The following is a 26,195-nucleotide window of genomic DNA, read 5'->3' as shown; positions in this document are numbered from 1 at the left end:
TGTTCTACTTGATCAGCACTACCTCAAGACCTCTTTTACTTAAAGAAGGATGGTAAATTTTATTCGTAAGTAACCAGATCCCAACCTTCATTGTGTTAATTAATTTTAAGTCTCTAGAATTTCACGAGTACTTTATGAATTATCGCTTTGGATAAAATAGTATAATCTTTGGGAGATTGTGACAGGAAAAATTGGCATCTACAGTCTATTTTCCTATAGTAAATTATTATGTTTGCTCATTTATAACAAATATTTCAAGCCTTAGCTAGTTATGTGCAAGTAGTTTTTAGAAGATGTAAAGACTAGAGCTAATCAGTAGAGTGAGTTCCTGAAGCGATTAGTATATTAGTGGTTTGGTATTTTTATTTGATTCTGGCAAATATATAAGAGCTCAGACTAAATAAAAATGAATTTTAGAAAGAGAATGGTGACACTAAAACTTCTTTTTTTCTAGCAGCCAAAATCTAGAAAACACTACTCTTTTTTATCATCTATAAGTGAGTAATTAAACCTCAGTGTTCAAAAGGTTTCTGTTTATAGGAGAAATAGGTAGAAGTAAACGTGAGAAGAATAACCAAAAGTAAATCTTTAATATTTTCAGACGCAGAATAATGAGATCAGAAAGTTAGTGGTTTGACAGATAGAGATAACTTTGACCTAAATTAGGAAACTGTATATTTTATAAGATTAAGAGAACCAGGAGAAGCAAGTCTTAAACTTACCTCATAGGCATTAAGGCCAAATGTTCTAGGAACAGAGTTTCAGAAAGGATATTTTAAAATTATTCATTGAGTATAGGCAGTATCTACTTAATATTTCATTGTGTTCTTGGTACCTACATTGTAGAGTTATCCTGTTTTAGGGAACGTTATTAAAATGGGGTTGTGTTCCTGACCAATAATAGAGCAATAGATAAATAAAATTATTCACTAATATATATGTATTTATATCACATATATTTGTGATTTGGGGTGTTGTGTGTATGCGAGAGAGCTACACAAATTGATGATTGATTGTGTGAACAATTGATTGCTGTGAACAACCTGAAAAAGCAAAAATAATAAGATTCACAATTGTTATATAATTATAAGATTATGCCAAAAGTCTGATTAAATGTAGAGAATAGATGGGTTCCAATAACTGAAGACATCACACAGAGAAATAATGGGATTAAGATTCAGTTGAACTTGAATGCTCGTTCACAACACTGGATTGTGTCCCTATTGATCTTATATTTGTCTCATAAATACACTAGTTATAAAAAGCATTATTCAAATATTTAGTTAACAGTATTACATTTTAAATTTATTTATTTATTGGCTGCACCCTGTGGCTTGCAGGATCTCAGTTCCCCCACCAGGGACTGAACTCAGGCCATGGCAGAACCCAGGCCATGGCAAGACTGGAATCCTAACCTCTAGGCCACTAGGGAACTCCCATTACGTGTTTTAAATTTTAAAGGTAGCAGTGATTGTGGTGATGATGTGATTAGGATGAGAGACCTGCAGTATAGTGTTTGGTGCGATTTTAGTAAGCCAGAGATACTGAAAATCATTACATTGACTTTAGAACTGTGTTCAAAATTACGCTCATTTTTTTTTTTTTTTTAAGCAAAACAAAGCATTGTATCATGTACACATTAGGTGACATCCCTGAGGAATTTAGCTGTTTTTACAAAATAGAACTTTCAAAAGAGTATAATTTTGTTGATACCATTTTTTTTTTTAGTTTTCCCTTGTCACCCACCACAACTGGGGACACACTGAAAGGGAAAAATATCTTTTTAGGACAAGTTTGTTGTGATTGTAGGTGAAAGAGAGCAGCAGACCTTAGAGACTGCATTAGGTTATCTTTGAGGAGTGAAGTGGTCAGAGTGTAAGTGAAGGATGGGTATTAGAGATGAGGAGAATAGCAGGTGAGTGTAGGTCTTTAGCATGTGATTTCTAGACTGAAGGAAAAGGTTTGTTTTTTTTTTTTTGTATCTAGACTTCACTTAGTGGTTAATACTGTTTTGAAAGTACATAGGTTTTTAAATTTATGTTATTTACCTAAAGTCATTTGGGCTTCCCCGGTGGCTCAGCGGTAAAGAATCTGCCTGCAGTACAGGAGCCACAGGTTCTATCCCTGGGGTGGGAAGATCCCCTGGAGGAGGTCATGGCAACACACTCCAGTATTCTTGCCTGGAGAATCCCCATGGACAGAAGAGCCTGGTGGGCTACAGTCCATAGGGTTGCAAAGAGTCAGACACGACTGAAGCGACTTAGCACACACGCCTAAAGTTATTTAACTTTAGGGAATAGAAAGGAAGAAAATTTCTATTAAAGGAATAACTCTCATAAGCTAATTACTTTTCTGTAGGAAGTATTGAAAATAGAAAAGAATTACTTAAAAGTAAAATGATAAAATATATGTAATGATTAGAAAGAAAAAAGTCTTAAAATATACTTCAGAAAAAAGAGACGTATTAACTTAGAAAGTTTCAGTTCTCTTCATCTTGACCATAAGTAATTATCTTCTGCTAGGATTATGGCTAGGCCTGGGGATATCTCCTTGGACCTGTATTGGTTGGCCAGAGTCTTTTTATGTTGATATTTGTCTTATATTTGTACTTGTAAATATTAGAATCTCCAGGAGAATGTGCATCTTGGAAAACCATATTAAAGAAATGTATTGTTTTTGTAAAATTGTTTTATAGAAAGTAAAACTGGGCAAAATCTTCCTGGAATATGTTAAAAATAGAATGAGAAAGATTGTGAAGAGCATGGGTGAAAAACTGAGAAACTGCTCTAACCCATACTTTTCAAAACTAACCAGTTTTATTGAGGTATAATTGACATAAAATTATAAGATATTAGATACATTTATGAGATTTCCATCTGCAGGTCTGTTTGTGCTAGGGGATTCTTTGCTTGAGAGATCTTCATTTTTGCCTTAATACCGAAGTAAAGTTCCTTTGTATTTTGCTCTTGAAATTTGTATTATTATTTTCAGTTCATCCTTCCTTCTGTCCTGTTCTCATGTTCCTGTCTTGAAAGCCCACAAACAAACTAAGGAAAAAGGAAAGAAAAAAAAATCTTTTTTGAGCACATAAGTTAAAAATTTCTGTGGAAAGTGCTGTTGCTGCATCTCCTAGAATTATGACAGGAGCTGAGAAAATGATGTCAGATTTGCAGAAGTCCTTACTCTTTCCTCATCCACAAAATCTATCTACTTTTAAAAGGCTGTGCAATTTTGCTGTCAGTGAAAGGGCATTATGTTTTCACTACAAAAGCTATCTGGAAGGAGGCCAGTTGTGTGGAAGATAACAACTACAGGAACCTGATCAGTAAGGTTTGTCTGCTGTTTTTATCCGTTTTATTAATACATGTATGCATACTAAGTCGCTTCAGTCATGTCCTACTCTTTGTGACCTTATGGACTGTAGCCTGCCAGACTCCTCTGTCCATGGGATTCCCCGGGCAAGAATACTGGAGTGGGTTGCCATGCCCTCCTCCAGGGGTTCTTCCTGACCCAGGGATCTAAGCTGCATCTTTTATATCTCCTGCATTGGCAGGTGGGTTCTTTACCATTAGGGCCACTTGGGAAGCCAGAAGACTTGGAATGCTCCACTAGTTCTGTTTTCTTTCTTTCCATATCTCATAGAGGCCATCCTCATAGTTTATAGTGTTGTAGTATTGTGCAATTTAGTACTTTTAGTACAGTTTGGTTTATCATGTTTTTAGTATTTTCAAAAGGTTTTTGAGCATACTTAATTTTAGAATTCTTTAGATATGACTTAAAAACAATGGTGTTAGTTTTCTATTACAGTTATATAGGCTCTTTTAAAAAATAACTTATTCATTCATTCATTTATTTATATTTGGTTGTGCTGGGGGAGGGGGTTTTCCTTGCTGCCTGTAGGCTTTCTCAAGTTGCGGAGAGCAGGAGCTACTCTTTGTTGCGGTGGTTTTTCTTGCAGAGCACAGGCTCTAGGTACACGGGCTTCAGTAGTTGGAGCACGTGGGCTCATCAGTTTTGGCTCTCCTGCTCTCAAGTGTGGGCTTAGTAGTTGTGGTGCATGGGCTTAGTTGCTCCTCGGCATGTGGAATTTTACTGAATCAAGAATTGAACCCATGTCCTCTGCATTGGCGGGTGAATTCTTACCCACTGTATCACCAGGGAAGTCCTAGACTCATTATTTTTAAAAAAGTAGAACGGCAGTATGTAGAGAGTCTTGGATGAGTCACTATACTGAAAATAGGAATTAAGTGCATATGCAAATATTGAAAATAATTTAGTTACCAAACTGAAATTAACGTGCTTAGTCACTCAGCTGTGTCTGACTCTTTGTGACCCCGTGGATGTAGCCCTCCAGGCTCCTCTGTCCATGGAGATTCTTCAGGCAAGAATACTGGAGTGGGTTGCCACACCCTGCTGGATCTGTAGTCTTTGCCATTTTGGTACATTAACAGAGCATTTCTTTAGTTGTTTTGTTCAGTAGAACTTGATGGAAATGGTCTGTATCTGTGCTGTCCAGTACACTAGCCACTAGTCACGTGTGGCCGTTGAGCACTTGAAATGTGAATAGTGGGACTAAGGAACTGAATTTTGAATTTTATTTAATTTTAATTAAGCTTAAATACCTACGTTTGTTTAGTGGCTGTTATTATAGAGTAACTTCCTATGCTTATTGACTTTATGTGTATTTTTCAGTAAACTTGTCTGTTCAGATTTTTGCCCTTACTTATTTATTTTTTTGCTTCCTGGTCTTTTTTATACTAGTTTCTAAGAGTGCAGTGTAGATTAAGGAAACTGATCGTTTGTCATACGTGTCACCGATCTGTTTCCCAATTTTGGCTTTGACTGATTTATGCAGGTTTTTTTTCTGCCCAGACATTTTTTTTTTATGTTAATATATTAATAAATAAATTTGCCAATCTTTACCTTTCGTGTTTTTCTAGGTTTTGAGTCCTATTAAGAAAAATGTTCTCAAAGATTATAAACGAGTGCTTTAAAAAAATGTTTATCTGTGAAGGTATATATTCCCCAAATAAAATGCATATTTTATTATGAACAAGTAGGAAGAAATTCAGTTTATATGTATCAGTAAGACAATGCTTCTTGATGGCAGAGACTTTTCTTTTAAATGTTTCTACCTGTAGAAATGAGTGCTAAATCTTTGTTGTTGTTGTTCACCTTTTTTATTGGCGATAAGACACTGTCCTCACTTTAAAGAGAACACAATTTGAGTAAAATTAGTCAACTATATGAAGTATTGTTTACAAGGGAAACTGGTTCAGTACCTGTCTCTTGTTTGTGAAAGAAAGTTATTTCAAGACACACCACAGTATTTGCCCTTTTGAATTACATTTGGACATTTCTGTGGTAATTTTTACTTCTGACCTTGCTTGACAAAACTAAAATTGGTTAATTGTAAAAATACATGTACTGAGTACTGAACATCAAGGGACACTGTAAACCTAATTAATTATTGCATCTTTTTGGTAATTTGCTCTTTTAGTAAAAAATATGTTGTGAAATATTTGTCATTTGGAAATTCTTTTGCTGCTGATGTTTAACAGCAAACATCATTGATACTCCATTTAGAATGGACTTTCAATAGCTTGGGGTGGCCCACATCATCTTGAATCTTTAACCCACTGATGTCTGAATTATTTAGTAGTTGGTTTAGCCATATTCAGTTTCAAATAAAATGCTTAACAATGTTAGTGACTTATTCTAAAGAGTAACATAAAATTTTTAATGTGTTGCTATTGATTTTATAGTTTCCTATATGATTTGAGTGGTTCTGGCAACTTTTGTAAGTTTAAATGGATGGTACCCATGAAATTGATATTTTTGGAAAGCTTTTCTCTTTTATATTGTGTTTGTGTGTGTGTGTGAGAGAGAGTGGTGGAGAGGGGAGAGAAGGAGAAAGAAGATGTCAAAAAGAGATGGATTATAAGATAAAGATAATGAACACTTTTCATGTATATCATTAAACACCTATGAAAGAGATAAAGAGGAATATAGGACTATATATATATATATATTGGCCTCTCCCGAGCAGTATGCAGGATCTTAGTTCCCCGACCAGAGATTGAACTCATATCCCATGCCTTGGGAGCCCAAGGTCTTAATCATTGGACCTCAAGGGAAGTCCCAAGACTATTTTTATTAGCAGCTTAGGAATAACCTTAACAATCTGGACCTGATTTAGGTTGTTTAATTTATTGAGCTTATTGTGTCAGCTTGGACAAGTCATTTAAATCAGTGCTCAAATATTAATGTGTATAAGAATCATCTGGGAAGCTTATTATAATGTAGATGATTATTTAGTAGGTCTGCAATGTAGCCAGAGATTCTGCATTTGCAATAAGTTCACTGGTGATGCTGGTGCTTTGGTATAAGGACCACATTTGGAGTTGTAGGAACTTTAGACTAACTGTTCTCAATTTCCCCCAACTTTAAGATAGAGATAATAGAATTTACCCTTTGGAGCATCAGATGATTAGGTTAGAATGTGTGGAACATTCTTTGACGATGCCTGATAAGTTGTTGACTTCCCTGGTGGCTCAGTGGTAGAGACCCCATCTGTCAGTGGAGGAGATGCAGGTTCGATCCCTGGGTTGGGAAGCTGGAGAAGGAAATGGGAACCTACTGCTGTATTCTTGTCTGGGAAATCCCATGAACAGAGGAGCCTAGCCGGGTACAGTCCAAGGGGTCGCAAGTGTTATAAGCATGGTTTGTTAATGTTACTGAAAAATTAATAAATGTAGATCATCTTACATTTCTGAATGAGAAAACTGAATATTGTACAGATGTTATTTCTTATCAGGTGCAGAGGTTTGAAACAGTTCTAATGAAAAGCTTTCAAGTCTCAGGGACCCCATTTGCCACTTGTTTCCCAAGGACAGTGTGGAATGAATGACAGAGACCTGAACAAGCTGTGGACAAGTTAGGGAACGCAGTGGAAGCTCCATATCGTGCTTCAGGAGATTGTGTGCCAGATCCCACTCTCTTGACTTAGACTTTGTGAACTGCTATGGAGAAAGCATGTAGCAAGGAATGGCAGACAGCCTCAAGTTGCTGAGTGACTCCTGGCAAAAAGTCAGCAAGAAAACAGTAAGGGACTGAAACCTGCCAACAAGTAAGGTTCGTGGTAAGCCTGGACAAGAATCCCAAGCCTCAGATAAGTTCACAGTCCCAGCTGTCACTTCTGTTTCAGCTCTGTGAGACCCTCAGCAGAAGACCCTCTTAAGCCATGGCCAGAATCCTGGCACAGAACTGTGAGATAACTTGATATTGTGTTCACCTAAGTTTCATTATAAACCATAATCACACCATAAATTTGTGTTGTTTGGGCTGTATAATAGCAAACTAAAAGTAATACTGAAATCTAGTGGAGGAAGGAGCATGGAAAGGCTGGTCTCAGAGAGGGTTTGGCCTGGATATTCAGGGGTGAATATGGATAAGGGTATTCCAGGCAGAAGGAAGGCTGAAAAAATGCGGCGTATGTTTTATGCATGCTGATTTACCTTTGAATCTTGTGAAGTGTAATAAAAGATAAGGCCAGAAAAGACAATCTGGGATCCAAATGTGGAGAATTGCTGAAGTTGAACTGACAGATATTTTTGTTCTAGTAGTTGTAATGTTTTTCTGCAGGTGACATCATTGTCTGTGTTTGGGGCCATTTGTGGGGTGTATTGTAGAGAGCTGAAAAGTCAAGCTACAGAGAGTTTATCAGGGTTAGAGTAGGGCTCTCTTGAATTAAAAGGATAAGTAGGGGTATACATTTTTTTCCCTCCTATCATTCAATGTTTCTTATTTTATACCTATTCCTTGTACACCTCTCTCGCTTACAGGTCTCCAGCAGAAGCCTATACTTAAGTTCTGCCAGTCTCCTGAAATCTTTACCTGTATAGGAGGTTCTGGCATGTTCTTCAACACAACAGAATTGTATGATTCTTGAGAGGGAGAAAAGAAAACAAACTCTTTCCCCACTTGATTCTAGCTTATGTTGATTTTTCTTTTCTCTGAATTCTTATGCTTCTATTCTTCCCATTCCACTATCCTCTGTGCCACTGGTCTTCTGGGTTGTTGAGGTGGTAGAGTCAATCAGGAGTCTGTGTTGCACAACTCCAGGGGGAGCCATTCATATTCACATATTGTATTTTATGTGAATATTGCTTTCTGGAGTTGTGCATCACAGTGACTCTGGGTTCCATGATGCTTTTTGTGAAAACATCATTAAACATTACTTTATTTGGACTTTATTTAGTTTATTTACTTTATTCCCTGGTGGTGCAGTGGATAGGAGTCTGCTTGCCAATGCAGGGACATGGGTTTGATCCCTGGTCCAGGAAGATTCCACATGCTATGGAGCAGTTAAGGCTGGGTGCTGCAACTACTGAGCCCACATGCTGCAACTACTGAAGCCCATGCACATAGAGCCAGTGCTCCTCAACAAGAGAAGCCATGGCAATGAGAAGCTCATGCACTGCAACTGCAGAAAGCCCACAAGCAGCAGTGAAGACCCAGCGCAGCCAAAAATAAAATAATTTTAAAAATACTGGTATATTTCAGTTCAGTTCAGTCTCTCAGTCGTGTCTGACTGGTATATTTATTTCCGATCAAATTTAAGAATATTTTTGCTAGGAGAAAACCTGTTATAGGTTTGTGATAGAAAAGTCGCACCTTGAGAACAGATGGGTGGGCAGCAAGAAGGGCAGCTTTTCTAGTCTTTTTAGTATTGGATTTGCTTCATGTATATTTCCCAAGTCTGTTTCTTGGCAGACAGAGGTGGTAGCAAATGACAGAGGTTTGATGAAAGTGTTCCCTGTTAGCTGTATGGTTTTTTGTGAACGCTTTACTTTTTAGACTTTTTATTATGGTGGATTACATTGATATTTCAAATTTTCAATTGGCCTTGCTTTCCTGGGGAAAGATACCTTACTTGGTTGTGTATTATACTTTATATATATTGCTGGGTTTGTTGAGGACATTTACAATTATGTTCATAAGGGGTATTAATCTGTAGTTTTCTTGTGTTGTTTATGTCTGGCTTTGGTAGTGTTGACCTCATAAAAAAGGAAGTCTTCTTTCCTACTCTGTTTCCTGAGAGAGATTACAATTGATCCTCACTCTTCATGGATTTAATACAATTGACCCTTGAACATCTTGGGTGTTAGGGGTGCCAAGGCTGTGTGCAGTCGAAAATCCTCAGGTGACCTGTGGGCAACCCTCCATATCTGTGGCTCCTCATCCACAGATTGAACCAACCTTGAATTGTGTAATACTGTAGTTTTTACTGTTGAAAAAAATTCCTTGTATAGGTGGACCCATGCAGTTAAACCTGTGTTGTTTGAGAGTCAGCTGTATTTGTGGATTCACCTGCTTCCTAAAATTTACTCCTCATCCCAAAATCAATATGTGGCACTTTTGTCTGTTCATGGACATTGGCTGAGTGGCAAAACATTTGTCACCTGACGCTGAGATCTCGGCTGAAGTCAAACAAGGCGACGCTGTGCCTTCTTGTTTCAGCTCTCATAGTGAAAAATGTGCCTTTTGGTGGTCTATTTAGTGTCATAGTGTTTGCCTTTTTGTGCTTTTTGTTAGTCCTCTCACTATTTAAAATGGCTCCCAAATGTAGTACTGAAGTGCTGTCCAGCATTCATTCTTAAATGCAAGGAAACTGTGTGCCTTATGGAGAAAATACCTGTGTTAGATAAGCTTTGTTTAGGTGTGAGTTACAGTCCTTTTGGCCATGAGTTCAAAGTCAGTGAGTCAGTAATATGATCATCGAAAAAGCAAGAGAGTTCCAGAAAAACATCTATTTCTGCTTTATTGACTATGCCAAAGCCTTTGACTGTGTGGATCACAATAAACTGTGGAAAATTCTGAAAGAGATGGGAATACCAGACCATCTGACCTGTCTCTTGAGAAACCTGTATGCAGGTCAGGAAGCAACAGTCAGAACTGGACATGGAACAACAGACTGGTTCCAAATAGGCAAAGGAGTACGTCAAGGCTGTATATTGTCACCCTGCTTATTTAACTTATATGCAGAGTACATCATGAGAAACGCTGGGCTGGAAGAAACACAAGCTGGAATCAAGATTGCCAGGAGAAATATCAATAACCTCAGATATGCGGATGACACCACCCTTATGGCAGAAAGTGAAGAAGAACTAAAGAGCCTCTTGAAGGTGAAGGAGGAGAGTGAAAAAGTTGGCTTAAAGCGCAACGTTCAGAAAACTAAGATCATGGCATCTGGTCCCATCACTCCATGCGAAATAGATGGGGAAACAGTGGAAGCAGTGTCAGACTTTACTTTTTTGGGCTCCAGAATCACTGCTGATGGTGACTGCAGCCATGAAATTAAAAGACGCTTACTTCTTGGAAGGAAGATTATGGCCAACCTAGATAGCATATTTAAAAGCAGAGACATTACTTTGCCAACAAAAGTACGTCTAGTCAAGGCTATGGTTTTTCCAGTGGTCATGTATGGATGTCAGATTTGGACGGTGAAGAAAGCTGAGCGCCGCAGAATTGATGCTTTTGAACTGTGGTGTTGGAGAAGACTCTTGAGAGTCCCTTGGACTGCAAGGAGATCCAATCAATCCATCCTAAAAGAGATCAATCCTGGGTGTTCATTGGAAGGTCTGATGTTGAAGCTGAAGCTCCAATACTTTGGGCACCTCATGCGAAGGGTTGACTCATTGGAAAAGACCCTAATGCTTGGTAGGATTGGGGACGGGAGGAGAAGAGGACGACAGAGGATGAGATGGTTGGATGGCATCACCAACTCGATGAACATGGGTTTGGGTAGACTCCGGGAGTTGGTGATGGACAGGGAGGCCTGGCGTGCTGCAATTCATGGGGTCGCAGAGAGTCAGACAGGACTGAGCGACTGAACTGAACTGAACTGAACTGAAGATGCCTATAAACAGAAACACACGTAAAACAAGGTTATGTTGAAAAAATATGACCAGAGGCTTGTAGGAACTTTGTATTTCACTTAGGAGCAGTGGATCAGTATTTGCTAATTTAACATTCATGGTGAATTTTATAGAACATAACTATTGTGAATAATGAGAATGGACTGTGTGTAGAACTGGTGTTATTTCTTCTTTAAATGTTTGATGGAATTAACAAGTGAAGCATTCTGGGATCTGGAGATTTCTTTTGTGGGGGCATTTTAACTATGAATTCAATTTCTAGTACAGTTATAGAACTATTCAGATTATCTGTGTCATCTTGTGTAAGTTTTAGTAGATTGCGGTTTTCCAGGAATTGGTCCATTTCATTTAAGTTGAGTTTATGTCTGTAGAGTTGTTGGTAGTATTCTCTTATTGTTTGCAGTCTGTAGTAATATATCCCCCTTTATTCTTGATACTGGTTATTTGTCTTTTTCTTCTTTTTTTTGGCTAGAGATTTATCAATTTTAAAAAATCAATTGAAAGAACCAGCTTTTGGTTTCATTAATCTTTCTCTCTTTTTTTTGTTTTCAGTCTCATTGATATTCATTATCTTTACTATTAGTAGTAGTCATTTTTCATTCTCCACCACCCCCGCCCCCCCCAGCCTCTGGTAACCACTAATCCTTCTGTGTCTTGGGTTTGCTTATTCTGGACAGTCCATATAGATGGAGTCCTACAACATGTGGCCTTTTGTGTCTCACTTTTTTCACTTAGCATAATGTTTTCAAAGTTCATCCATATTATAGTGTGTATCCTTTCTTGTGGCTGAATAATATTCCCTCATGGCCACACCACCTTTTATTTATCTCTTTATCAGTTGATGGATATTTGGATTGTTTATACTTTTGGCTATTATGAATAATGCTGCAGTGAATATTTTGTGTACAATTTTTTGTGTCAACAAATGTTTAATTCTTTCTGGTATGTAGGAGGGGATTGCTAGGCCATATGTTAATAACTCTGTTTAACTTTTTGAGGAATTGAATTATTTGTCTTTTTGTTGATTTTTAAGAATTCTTCATATACTGCATCAGTTCAGTTGCTCAGTCGTGTCCGACTCTTTGCGACCCCATGGACTGCAACACGCCAGGCTTCCCTGTCCTTCATTATCTCCCGGAGCTTGCTCAAACTCATGTTCATTGAGTCAGTGATACCATCCAACCATCTCATCCTTTGTCACCTCCTCCTCCTCCTGCCTTCAATCTTTCCCAGCATCAGGTGTCTTTCCAATGAGTTGGCTCTTCACATCAGGTGCCAAAGTATTGGAGCGTCAGCATCAGTCCTTCCAATGAATATTCAGGATTGATTTCCTTTAGGATTGACTGGTTTGGTCTCCTTTTAGTCCAAGACACTCTCAAGAGTCTTCTCCAACACCACGGTTCAAAAGCATCAATTCTTCAGCACTCAGCCTTCCTTATGGTCAACTCTCACGTCCATACGTGATTACAGGAAAAACCATAGCTTTGACTGTACTGCATACATGTACCTTATCAGACACATCATTTGCCAATATTGTCTCTGTTTTGTGGGTTCTTTCACTTTTTTTAGAAATGGTCTTTAAAAATATTTTAATCAATCACTTAATTAATTAGACTGCACTGGGTCCTGGTTATGGCATGCAGGATCTTTAGTTGCGGCGCGTGAACTCTTCACTGGGGCGTGTGGGATCTAGTTCCCTAACCAGGATCCCTGCAATAGGAGCTCAGAGTCTTAGCCACTGGCCCACCAGGAAAGTCCCTTTACTTTCTTGATATGTCCTTTAGCACACAAATTTTTTTTTTTTTTTAAGTATTTTAACTTCCATTGCATTAATTTTTGACTGTGCTGGATCTTCTTTGCTATGCAGGCTTTTCTCTAGTTGTGGCAAGCAGGGGCTGCTTTCCAGTTGTGGTGAGCTGGCTTCTCACCGCTAGGGCTGCTGCTTCTGTTGTGGCTGCTTCTGTTGTGGCTTCTTCTGTTGTGAGGGCTTCTTCTGTTGTGGAGCACAGGCTCTAGGCACATAGGGTTCAGTAGTTGTGGGACGCAGGCTTTAGAGCACAGGCTCAGTACCTGTGACTCATGGGCTTAGTTGCTCTGCAGCATGTGGGATCTTTCCAGATCAGGGATCGAACCTGAGTCTCCTGCATTGACAGGCAGATTCTTTACCACTGAGCCATCAGAGAATCCCCTGGAAGCTGACTTTTGACCAAACATTTGAAAGAGATAAAGGAGCAAGCTCTGCAGATAATCGGGGAAAGAGCATTCTGCAGAGACAGAGCAGTCGGTATGAGGACTCAGAGGCAGGAGTGTGCCATCTTGGTCTAGCAACTATGAGGAGGCCAGTGTAGCTGAAGTAATGTGACTGAGGAAGAGTAATGTGACTGAGGAAGAGAGATGTAGGAGTTGAATCGGGGAGGCAGCATGTTCATTACTTGCGCTATACTCTTATTTCCTAGAATTCAGGGTGGATTTTCCTGTCTTGTTCCAGTTTACCGTCCAGCTCCTCGCATACCAAATGTCCTCTGGAGTAGTTTTGGATTGGCGTTGGCCTGTGAAAGGTAACATCCTTCTCTGTGACAGGTGATGGCCAAGATTTCAACAAAAAAAATCTGTAAAGTCCTTCAGAGGCTTTCAGAAAATTATGACTTTAAAAAAAAAAGTTTTAATACAGGCATTTTTCAGGATATATCAGCTTCCTTGTTTATTCAGTGTTCTTTATGCTTTATTTCTATAGTAAATTACTTCTGTCTGTATTATGGCAACTAGGATCTATATGTCTGTTAGATCAGGTATTGTTGAATTTGTTGTCTCACTTCCCTTCTGACAGGATAGTGGTTTTACTGTAAAAATATTGAACACCTACTATGTATATAGTAGAAATAATGCTAACTAACTCATATTGAAACCTTTTAACAAATAGGCCAAAAAGAAAAGGAAAATAAGCTAATTTTACTAAGCAGTCATGTATGCAAATTATAAATACAGTGATATAATAAAACAACACACCACGGTTAATCAGAATTTACTCCAGGAATTAAAGTTCCTTTTGTTATTAGGAAATTATTAATTCATCAAATTATTAGGTTAAAAATGAGAAACTGTATGTAGAGATGGTACTTGCCTAGCTCCCTAGGCAAGGATTTTGTTTTCTAGACCCCCTGTATCTAAGTGGTGCCAAGTGACTGTTTTAGCAGGGAAATGTGAGCAGAAATAATGTGTCACTTCTGGGTCAAGGTATTTAAGAGCAGGGTGTGCCCACTGAACAGGAATCAGGTGCACTGAACTGTTAATAATATGTTCACAGCTGAATAACTGTTTATAACTTAATAATAGCTTGTATTGTGTTACGCTAATGAAATTTTGGGATTTGGTTATAGCACCTAGTGTTGCATCACAGGTATGAGCTATATGGTTATCTCACATGTTAAAAAAGCAGTTATTTAAATTCAGTGTCCGTTCAAAACCTTTTGATTATACATACACATACCCAGGAAGGTAAACTTAATTAGAATTTCTTTCTGTGTATGGATGACTTAAATTATAATTGACTCTGTGTTTGGCTTACTTAAATTTATTTTCCTTCTAAAACAGCAGTCTTGGGAATAGTGGAAATGAAACTCAGCATATTGTCCTTTAAAAAAAAAAAAAAGGACATATCAAAACTTCCATTACCTGACTGCTTTTGGGTTTTTTTTGTTTGTTTTTTAAGTTTGGGCAGAAAGATATTTTTATAACATAAAGATTATTTCAGCCTAGTAGCCAACATCACAATGATAGTGAAACACTAGAGATAAACATATGGAAAAATGAAAAATATGACAAGAAAACTTGCTTTCATTATTTCATTTAGCATTGTTTTAGTTGTTGTAGCCAGTGTAGTTAGGCATGAAAAATAAATGAGGTGCAAACATTAAAAGAAGAAAAAAGTTGCTATTTGTAGATACTATGACTGCTTATTTATTAGAAATCCCTAAAGTATCAACTAAAAAATCTAGGTAAGAGTTCAAAAAGATGATTGTTAAAATAAATATATAAATAGAGTTCCTATATACCAATAATTGGGCTTCCCAGGTGGCACTAAGTGGTAAAGAACCTGGCTGGCAATGCAGGAGATGAAAGGTGCTGTTTTGATCCCTGAGTCAACAAGATCCCCTGGAGAAGGAAATGGCAGCCCACTCTATTATTCTTGCCTGGAGAATCCCATGTACAGGGGAGCCTGGCAGGCTTGCAAAGAGTCAGACACAACTGAAGTGTCTATGCATGCGCACACAAAGTTGAACAAGGAGTGTATAGGATCTAGGTGAAGAAAATACAAAATCCTGGGAAAGGATGGAGAATAGACTTGAAAAATCGAAGAGAGTGAATTTGCACCTATATTGGAATAATCAATATAATAGAGATTTTAATTTTTGTCAAGTATATTTATAAATTTAAAGCAATTCCACTCTGACAAAACAAATCAAACCTCATCTGAGTTAGACTAAGTATATTTTTTTTAAAGAAGTGTAGTGAGGCATAAATTATATTTCTAGAGATTAGCATGTATTGCAAAGATACAGTGAGTAAAGCAGGATGCCAATGATGTGTAACTGGACAAGAATGATGCTGATGAATAGTACAGATGTGAAAGCCTAGAGGCAGTCAGATATATCTAAGAATACAGTAAACAGGTACTGTTGAAATCTAATCATCTTGAGAAAAAAAAAAATGTCTCTGCTTCATACCATACACCAAAACAAATTACAGGATTGACATCTATAGGGCTGTATAAATGTATATGTATACAATACAGGTAATGGATGCTTAAGAGTATAAAGAATTTACATATCTAACTCTCTTTCCAGTAGAAAAGAGTGATAATGGTTTCTAAGATAACTTTCTTCACATATGTATAACACCCCCCTCCATGGGTAAGAAGTTAAATGACATTTACAATTCTGCAACTTGCATTTTTCACTTGATAATGTCTAAATGTCTCTGCATATCTGCACATAGAGTGCTGCATTGTTCTTTTTCTTTACGTTATTTCATTAAGAAAAAAGTAAAACACACAGCAAATCGGAATGAATTTTACCCACTGTATACCCACCACCTAGATTCTACCCACTAACATTATCTATCCACATTGCTCCTTTAAAAAATGTGGTAAAATGCACATAAAGTTTACCATTTTGGTAATTTTAAACTGTACATTGTTAAGTATATGCCTATTGTTGTGCAGAGACTATAGAACTTTTTCATCTTGCAAAACTTAAACAACTTATCAACCCTCCCCTTCCCGCAGTTTCTGACAGCTGTGTGTGTTAGTCGCTCAGTCGTGTCTGACTCTGCGACTCCATGGACTGTAGCCCACCAGGCTCCTCTCCTCCATGGAATTCTCCAGGCAAGAATACTGGAGTGGGTTGCCATTCCCTTCTCCAGGGGTTCTTCACTATTCTACTTTGAATTTCTTTGACTATCTTACCTCATATAAGTGGCATCATGCAGTGTGTGTCTTTTTATGACTGGCTTATTTCATTTAGCATAATGTCCTCAAGGTTCATCGTGTTATAGCATGTTTCAGAATTTCCATTTTAAGGCTGAGTAATTGCATTGTATGTGTATACCACCACATTTTAAAATCCACTCATTAGTTGATGGACAGTTGGTTTGTTTCCACCTTTCAGCTATTTTGTAATACTGCTATGAACATGAGTATACACAGATCTCTTTGAGATCCTGCATTTGATTGTTTTGTATATATAACCAGAAGTGATATTGCCAGACCATAGAATAATTCTGTATTTAGTCTTTTGAGAGGAACCGCAGAATTGATGCTTTTGAACTGTGGTGTTGGAGAAGACTCTTGAGAGTCCCTTGGACTGCAAGGAGATCCAGTCAATCCATCCTAAAGGAGATCAATCCTGGGTGTTCATTGGAAGGACTGATGTTAAAGCTGAAACTCCAATACTTTGGCTACCTCATGCGAAGAGTTGAGGAAAAGACCCTCATTGGAAAAGACCCTAATGCTGGGTAGGATTGGGGGCAGGAGAAGAAGGGGACGACAGAGGATGAGATGGTTGGATGGCATCACTGACTCGATGGACATGGGTTTGGGTAGACTCCGGGAGTTGGTGATGGACAGAGAGGCCTGGCGTGCTGCAGTTCATGGGGTCGCAAAGAGTTGAACACGACTGAGCGACTGAACTGAACTGAACCATACCATACTATTTTCCATAGCAGCTGCACCATTTTACATTCCCGTTAGCAAAGCACAAGAGTTCCAATTTCTCGACATCCTTGCCAACAGTTGTTATTTCCTGTTGTGTTTTTTTTTTCATACCAGCCATCTTAGTGGGTGTGATGACATGTTATTGTGATTTTGACTTGCATTTCGCTAGTGATTAGTGATTATTTTTATATGCTTCTTGGCCATTAGTATATCTTCTTTGGAGAAATGTTTTATTCAGGTCCTTTGTCCATTTTTAAATTGTTTTTTCTATTGAGTTGTAGGAGTTCTTTATATATTGAATATTAACCCCTTATAATTCGACAGATATTTTCTCCCATTCTGAAGATTGCCTTTCAGTGTGTTGATTGTATCCCTAGATGCAGAAGAGTGTTAAGTTTTGATGTAGTTCACCTTACCTGTGTTTGTTGGCTGTGCTTTTGGTGTCCACATTGCTTTTCTTTGATGGTGGTGTAGATGATTATTTGGCTACCCAGCAATCTGTTTTATTACTTACTGGAATTTAGGTAATTTTTAGCTTCATGATATTACAAACATGGCTTTCTAGTAAATATTGTTGTACATATTTATGTACTTGTAAGAGTATAATCTTCAAATTAATTTTTATATCTGGGAATTGTCAGGACAAAGGTGTAGCCATCCAAGCCTAGAGAGTGCCATATTGTTCTTGAAGAGTTGTTCCTTTTTACAGCACTGGCTGACAGTACCTCCTCCCTACACCCTGTCCCATGCTGAACTTTCAGTCCTTTTCATCTTTGCCTATTTAGTGGGTGAAAAAAATATGGTTTTGATTTCAATTTCTATATTTAGATTTGTATGGCTGTGGTTGAACATCTTTTTAGGTATTTACTAACCACTTGTATTTCTGTTTTTCTAAACTGTCTTCATGCCAGTTTTGTTTTGTTTTTTTTTTGAATTGGTGTTTTTCTCCTTGATTTATAACACCTTTCTCTGTATGTGATATGTTTCCTAATTTTTTCAACTGGTTTTCCTTTCAGTTCACTTCAGTCACTCACATCGTGTCTGACTCTTTGCGACCCCATGGACTGCAGCACACCAGGCTTCCCTGTCCATCACCAACTCCCGAGGTTTACTCACGTTCATGTCCACTGAGTTGGTGCCATCCAACCATCTCATCCTCTTTCGTCCCCTTCTCCTGCTGCCTTCAATCTTTCCCAGCATCGGAGGCTTTTCCAATGAGTCAGTTCTTCACATCAGGTGGCCAAAGTAGAGGGTTATCCTCCCAGGGTCAGTCAGTGACCATGTTACAAACCAATGATGCTTCAGCGTCAGTCCTTCCAGTAGATATTCAGGACTGATTTCCATTAGGATTGATTGGTTTGATCTCCTTGCAGTCCAAGGGACTCTCAAGAGTGTTATCCAGCACTGCAATTAAAAAGCATCAATTCTTCAGCGCTCAGCTTTCTTGATGGTCCAACTCTCACATCCATACATGACTATTGGAAAAACCAAAGCTTTGACTAGATGGACCTTTGTTGGCGAAGTAATGTCTTCGCTTTTTAATACGCTGTCTAGGTTGGTCATAGCTTTAGACTCTGCTTATAGGTTTGTGTGTGTGCTGTGTGTGCATGTGTGTACAGGCAGTACCAAGTTTTTCATTTTATATAACGTAGGTCCATTTGGTAAGATTTTTTCTCATACTGCTCTGGGTTTTGTGTCATTGTTTGGAAATCATACTTAACAAAAGCAGAATCCATAAAAGACAAGATTTCACCGTATAAAAATGGAAAAACCTTTCTGGATCAGAATAATACTTGCACATGATAGAAAATATGGGGAGGGTAAAAAGGAAAAAAAAATTACGCACAGTCCAGTGGCTGTTACCATTGATATTTCAGCTTAATTGTTTTCTAGTTTTTTCCCCTACTTAACCTTGTTTCAGTTTGTGGAGAGTCATCGGTTTGTAATTTGGTCACTTACCTTGGGGGGGGGATAACACTTTACTCATTGATTGTGGAGGAATGGGGATACGCCTCCTATTTCTTGCTTGAACTCTAGCACAGTTCACTGGACCTCCTGTTGGCTGCTGCTAAGTCGCTCAGTCATGTCCGACTCTTAGCGACCCCTTGGACTGCAGCCTACCAGGCTCCTCCTCCTTCATCCATGGGATTTTCCAGGCAGGAGTACTGGACTGGGTTGCCATTGCCTTCTCCGTCCCGTTGACTAGTAAGGAGTTAGGAAGGGCAGAAGCTAGAGCAGGGAGTGTTGGCATTAGAAAGTCATCATGGTGAGAGTCAGAAATCTGTTTATATAAAAGTGACTACAAGTTATAATTTCTTTCCCTTCTATTGTACAACTTTCCTTCACTATTTAGTACAGTTCCCTTTTCATAGTACCTGTGGGGTTTTTTTCTTTTATACTATGCAAAGGCAGAACAAGGGTATTTTAATCCTTTGAACCAGAGCTTTATTTATTTATTTATTTTGTTTTGTGGGTTTTTTTTTTTTAGCTATACCTGGTGGCTTGCAGGATCTTAGTTCTCTGACCAGGGATTGAACCCGGGCTCTGGTAGTGAAAGCACCGAGTTCTTGCCATTGAACCGCTAGGGAATTTTATTATTTTAGTTTTTGTAACACATGGTTTTATTGCATAACAAAAAGAAAATGTTTGAACACTTCGTTCATACTAAGTCACTTCAATTGTGTCCAGCTCTTTGCAACCCTGTGGACTGTAGGCTGCCAGGGTTTTCTGTCTATGGAATTCTCCAGGCAATACTGGAGTGGGTTGCCATTTCCTCTTTCAGGGGGATCTTCCCAACCCAGAGATCAAACCCGATTCTCCTACGTTGGCAGGTGAGTTCTTTACCACTAGCACCACCTGGGAAACTCTGAACTCCTTATGGTTTTTGTAATTAATGAGGTTTCCTAATAAATAGGCAATTTTTCTAACAATTCCATTAGTGATTGGGAGAAAAAGAACTTCTGAAGAGTTTGATATATCTTTGAAATCATCCTTACTGGTTTTATTATTCATATACTTCTATTTCTGTCTTGTAATCATAAATGAGAGCTGTAGTAGATGGAAGGTTGGGATAAGAGATGCACCCTAACTTTAATTAGGATCTGTGATTGCTATCCCAATTCCATTTTTTAGTAAATGGTTTAGCCCACTTCATTTTATTGGACATTTTTTTGAAGAATGGCCTAACAACCCTAAATTTGGAACTTAACTTTTTAGCTGAGATAGAGTCCTTTTACTGAAATTCTGTGATAGTAACACATTATATTTGCAGAGTGATACTACCCGCATTGGTTTCCTCCTCCTGTTCCTTCTCCTTTGTTGGCTGAACCCTGTATGAAATCTTGATCCTCCAGTGTGGATAAGAGTTGGGCAAATTAGAAATATAAACAAAGGAAAATTATACATCTTAAGCTGATAGAAGTGTTTTAAGGAAATGTGTTAATGTGCAGGTCCTTTAATTTTTTGTTAGGGATTGATTATTTTTGTGAACTGTGGACACTTTTAACTAATTTCGCCCTTTTTTCCCCCTTGATTATCTGGCTAGCAGTGTGCCTTGTGGAAAGTTTAAAAACAAAAGTGTAAAGAGACATATTCTTAGTTGTTTCAGGGTCAAGGTTCCCCTTTGGAATTTAATGAAAGCTGTGGTTCTTCTCTCCAGAAAAAGATACAGACACTAAATACTATACAAAACTCCAAAGGAGTTCATGCAGTCCTGAAGCCAGCTTGTATTCTGTGGGCCTAGACTTTAAGTTAATAACTCTGATCTGAGATAATACTATCAACATTTTGGCATTAGCTGAAATCTTATGTTGTAACCAGTTTTGCTTATGGTTTTTGTATATCATAAGCATTTCCTAATCATCAAAAGCTCTGGTTAAAGAAATCTTTGATGATGACATGCCATTGTTTTCAGTGTAGAAATAATTTATTGATTTCCTCCCTCATGGCTCAGTCAGTAAAGAGCCTGCCTGCAATGCAGGAGACCTGGTTTCAATCCTTGGGATAGGAAGATCCCCTGGAGGAGGAAATGGCAACCCACTCCAGTATTCTTGCCTGGAGAATTGCATGGACGGAGGAGTCTGGTGGACTACAGTCAGGGATCACAAAGAGTCAGACATGACTGAGTGACTAACACTTTCACTATGTTTCAAGTATTGTCTAATTGGAGGGCCCTAAAGATAAAACGGCTTGTGGTTTCTGCTTTGCTCTTGAACTAAAGATCTCTTTATGAGGAGAGTTAAATTGATTTACTTTATTATCTTAATGTTGGAAATTACGATGGTTTATTTTTACCATTGTTACAAATAGTACTACAGGGATCACCTTTGTGCCTAGCTCTCCTGTATATTTCTGTTATGTTGCTTTTGTAATTGTTAGAAGAAAATTTGCTGGGTAAGAGGATGTCAGTCTTTGGAAGGCCCTTAAAGTTACATGTTCACTAAATTGCTTTCCAGAAAGGTGTGTCAGTTTACTTTCTCAGGTATGTACTGTGTTAGTGCCTTTCTTACTCAACCCTTGAAGGATTGAATATTACCAGTTTTGGAAATTTTTGCTGTTTTGTTAGATGACAGATAAACTTTCATACATAGAAAGGAGTAGGGAAGTTATGTCAGGTACAGAGAGCGGCAATGTGAGAGGTGGGACGTCGGCATTGTGAGTGTTGCAGGACATTGGAAGACTGTTACAGTTTATTACACAGCTAGCACTCTGTATTAAACCCACTGTTGTTACCAGCCTCTTAAGATAGAGGCTGATGGCAGCCTCTGAAAATGACTTAATACAGGATGGTTAACAGACTAAGCTGTAGTCTGTGTGACAGCAGCAGGTTCCAAGACCATATATTCAGTTCAGTTCAGTTCAGTTCAGTGGCTCAGTTGTGTCCGACTCTTTGCAACCCCATGAATTGCAGCACGCCAGGCCTGTCTGTCCATCACCAACTCCCGGAGTCTACCCAAACCCATGTCCATCGAGTTGGTGATGCCATCCAACCATCTCATCCTCTGTCGTCCCCTTCTCCTCCCGCCCCCAATCCTACCCAGCATTAGGGTCTTTTCCAATGAGTCAACCCTTCGCATGAGGTGCCCAAAGTATTGGAGTATCAGCTTCAACATCAGACCTTCCAGTGAACACCCAGGATTGATCTCTTTTAGGATGTATTGATTGGATCTCCTTGCAGTCCAAGGGACTCTCAAGAGTCTTCTCCAACACCACAGTTCAAAAGCATCAATTCTTCGGCGCTCAGCTTTCTTCACCGTCCAAATCTGACATCCATACATGACCACTGGAAAAACCATAGCCTTGACTAGACGTACTTTTGTTGGCAAAGTAATGTCTCTGCTTTTAAATATGCTATCTAGGTTGGCCATAATCTTCCTTCCAAGGAGTAAGCGTCTTTTAATTTCATGGCTGCAGTCACCATCAGCAGTGATTTTGGAGCCCAAAAAACAAAAGTCTGACACTGTATCCCCATCTATTTCCCATGAAGTGATGGGACCAGATGCCATGATCTTAGTTTTCTGAACGTTGCGCTTTAAGCCAACTTTTTCACTCTCTTTCACCTTCATCAAGAGGCTCTTTAGTTCTTCTTCACTTTCTGCCATAAGGGTGGTGTCATCCGCATATCTGAGGTTATTGATATTTCTCCCGGCAATCTTGATTCCAGCTTGTGTTTCTTCCAGCCCAGCGTTTCTCATGATGTACTCTGCATATAAGTTAAATAAGCAGGGTGACAATATACAGCCTTGACGTACTCCTTTTCCTGTTTGGAACCAGTCTGTTGTTCCATGTCCAGTTCTGACTGTTGCTTCCTGACCTGCATACAGGTTTCTCAAGAGACAGGTCAGATGATCTGGTATTCCCATCTCTTTCAGAATTTTCCACAGTTTATTGTGATCCACATAGTCAAAGGCTTTGGCATAGTCAATAAAGCAGAAATAGATGTTTTTCTGGAACTCTCTTGCTTTTTCAATGATCCAGCGGACATTGGCAATTTGATCTCTGGTTCCTCTGCCTTTTCTAAAACCAGCTTGAACATCTGGAAGTTCACGGTTCACATATTGCTGAAGCCTGGCTTGGAGAATTTTGAGCATTACTTTACTAGCATGTGAGATGAGTGCAATTGTGTGGTAGTTTGAGCATTCTTTGGCATTGCCTTTCTTTGGGATTGGAATGAAGACTGACCTCTTCCAGTCCTGTGGCCACTGCTGAGTTTTCCAAATTTGCTGGCGTATTGAGTGCAGCACTTTCACAGCATCACCTTTGAGGATTTGAAATAGCTCAACTGGAATTCCATCACCTCCACTAGCTTTGTTCGTAGTGATGCTTTCTAAGGCCCACTTGACTTCACATTCCAGGATGTCTGGCTCTAGGTGAGTGATCACACCATCATGATTATCTGGGTCGTGAAGATCTTTTTTGTACAGTTCTTCTGTGTATTCTTGCCACCTCTTTAATATCTTCTGCTTCTGTTAGGTCCATACCATTTCTGTCCTTTATTGAGCCCATCTTTGCATGAAATGTTCCTTTGGTATCTCTAATTTTCTTGAAGAGCTCTCTAGTCTTTCCCAATCTGTTGTTTTCCTCTATTTCTTTGCACTGATCACTGAGGAAGGCTTTCTTATCTCTCCTTGCTATTCTTTGGAACTCTGCATTCAGATGGGAATATCTTTCCTTTTCTCCTTGCCTTTCACTTCTCTTCTCTTCCAAGCTATCTGTAAGGCCTCCTCAGACAGCCATTTTGCTTTTTTGCGTTTCTTTTCCATGGGGATTTTCTTGATCCCTGTCTCCTGTACAATGTCACGAACCTCTGTCCATAGTTCATCAGGCACTCTGTCTATCAGGTCTAGTCCCTTAAATCTATTTGTCACTTCTACGGTATACTCATAAGGGATTTGATCTAGGTATTACCTGAATGGTCTAGTGGTTTTCCCTACTTTCTTCAATTTAAGTCTGAATTTGGCAATAAGCAGTTCATGATCCGAGCCACAGTCTGCTCCCGGTCTTGTTTTTGCTTACTGTATAGAGCTTCTCCATCTTTGGCTGCAAAGAAGTGTGGGGCCACCCAAGACGGATGGGTCATGGTGGAGAGGTCTGACAGATTGTGGTCCACTGGAGAAGGGCATGGCAACCCACTTCAGTATTCTTGCCTTGAGAACCCCATGAACAGTATGAAAAGGCAAAAAGATAGGACACTGAAAGATGAACTCCCCAGGTCAGTAGGTGCCCAATATACTAATGGAGATCAGTGGAGAAATAACTCCAGAAAGAATGATGGGATGGAGCCAAAGCAAAAACGATACCCAACTGTGGATGTGACTGGTGATAGACGCAAAGTCCGATGCTGTAAAGAGCAATATTGCATAGGAACCTGGAATGTTAGGTTCATGAATCAAGGCAAATTGGAAGTGGTCAAACAGAAGATGGCAAGAGTGAACGTCGACATTCTAGGAGTCAGCGAACTAAGATGGACTGGAATGGGTGAATTTAACTCAGATGACCATTATATCTACTACTGTGGGCAAGAATCCCTTAGAAGAAATGGAGTAGCCATCATGGTCAACAAAAGAGTCCAAAATGCAGTACTTGGATGCAATCTCAAAAACGATAGAATGATCTCTGTTCGTTTCCAAGGCAAACCATTCAATATCACGGTAATCCAAGTCTATGCCCTGACCAGTAACGGCGAAGAAGCTGAAGTTGAACGGTTCTATGGAGACCTACAAGACCTTCTAGAACTAACACCCAAAAAAGATGTCCTTTCCATTATAGGGGGCTGGAATGCAAAAGTAGGAAGTCAGGAAACACCTGGCGTAACAGGCAAGTTTGGCCTTGGAGTACAGAATGAAGCAGGGCAAAGGCTAATAGAGTTTTGCCACGAGAACGCACTGGTAAGAGCAAACACCCTATTCCAACAACACAAGAGAAGACTCTACACGTGGACATCACCAGATGGTCAACACCGAAATCAGATTGATTATATTCTTTGCAACCATATATTCATTTCCCTCCAATTCCATCTATTCTGGATTTCCTTCATCCTTAGCCAGACTTCAGCTAATCTGAGATCCTTGCCTGGTAGTGTGACCCAGGCTATCGTTCCTGAAGGGGCTGAACCCCTGTTTGCTTTTCTCTTATCATACCTTTGCCTTATGCTGCTGTTGCCTGTTATTACCACCCTTGTAAGTATTGAGAACCGCCTAACTAGTAATATTAGTTACCCCAACATTATAACTCCTTTCTTTTTTTGCCTCCTAGTCCATCAGCATGAGGAGCCCAAAGTGACTGACAGTTGTTAACTTCAGATTCAAAGTCCTCTGATTAAAAATGTTGCCCCATGGGAATAAAGATCTCTGATTCTAGCTAGCAGAGCCTAACGTTGCAGGAACGGGAAACAGATTCTTTTTTTTTTTTTGCTCACTAGGGTTCTAGGAACAATCCTATTTCTGTTCATACATACCACTGGATTGTACTTTTAGGATGCACTTACTGCAGTGCATCCTAAAAGGCTTACTACTTCTTGATCACATAGCATATGTGATATCAGTGCTCAATGCCCATGGTTAAATTTTCTTCATTGTAAGCAAGAGTCGTGTGGTCTGAAGTAGTCTTATACCCCATGTTGTTAAAACTAGGTACTTTTGGATAATGGTGCTGGCTGAGGCACTGAAGGCAGGGAGGGCAGACTTATCAGAATCGTTGTCAGTGCCATTGAGGGCAAATTGCTGCCCTTTGAGGGTGGAGGATGCCCAGTGTTGTCAAGTTGCCATCCAGTGCTTAGCTCATCTCTTTGAGTGGTTGTACCAAATTGGAGGCTCAGGGTTTGCCTTTGCTGATGACTGGTTTTGGATACCCAGCAGCAGCAGAAGCTAAGCTATGTCAGTCTTGAGAGGCTATACTGACTCCCCAGCAGTTGGTTTGGAATTGCTAACTCTGGTAAGAATGCTTACTCCCCTGCTCTTCTGAGCTGGGCTGCTGTACTGCTGTTTGGGCTCCCTTGGGGTAAGAGAAGTTCTGAGGCAGAGAAGTAGAGAGACTCATGGAACCTT

General features: G+C 39.1%; 1 protein-coding gene across 4 annotated transcripts in view; it reads left to right on the top strand.

Moving 5' to 3' along the window:
• The window catches only part of ASXL2 (ASXL transcriptional regulator 2), a 108,123-nt gene that overhangs the window by 1,837 nt on the left and 80,091 nt on the right, over positions 1 to 26,195 (top strand). The window contains exon 2 of one of the 4 annotated variants that reach the window (XM_081592787.1): positions 13,397 to 13,498. The exons of the other annotated variants lie outside the window; for them this stretch is intronic. The gene's annotated coding sequence lies outside the window, so the exon portion shown is untranslated. The remainder of the gene's footprint in view (positions 1 to 13,396; positions 13,499 to 26,195) is intronic. 4 annotated transcript variants of the gene reach the window in all.

This window comes from Giraffa tippelskirchi, chromosome 4 (genome assembly GCF_054371585.1).
Source record: "Giraffa tippelskirchi isolate mGirTip1 chromosome 4, T2T-mGirTip1v1.2.pri, whole genome shotgun sequence".
NCBI lineage: Eukaryota > Metazoa > Chordata > Mammalia > Artiodactyla > Giraffidae > Giraffa > Giraffa tippelskirchi.
The sequence above is the reverse complement of the archived record's forward strand: the minus strand, read 5'-3'. Positions and strand labels throughout refer to the sequence as shown.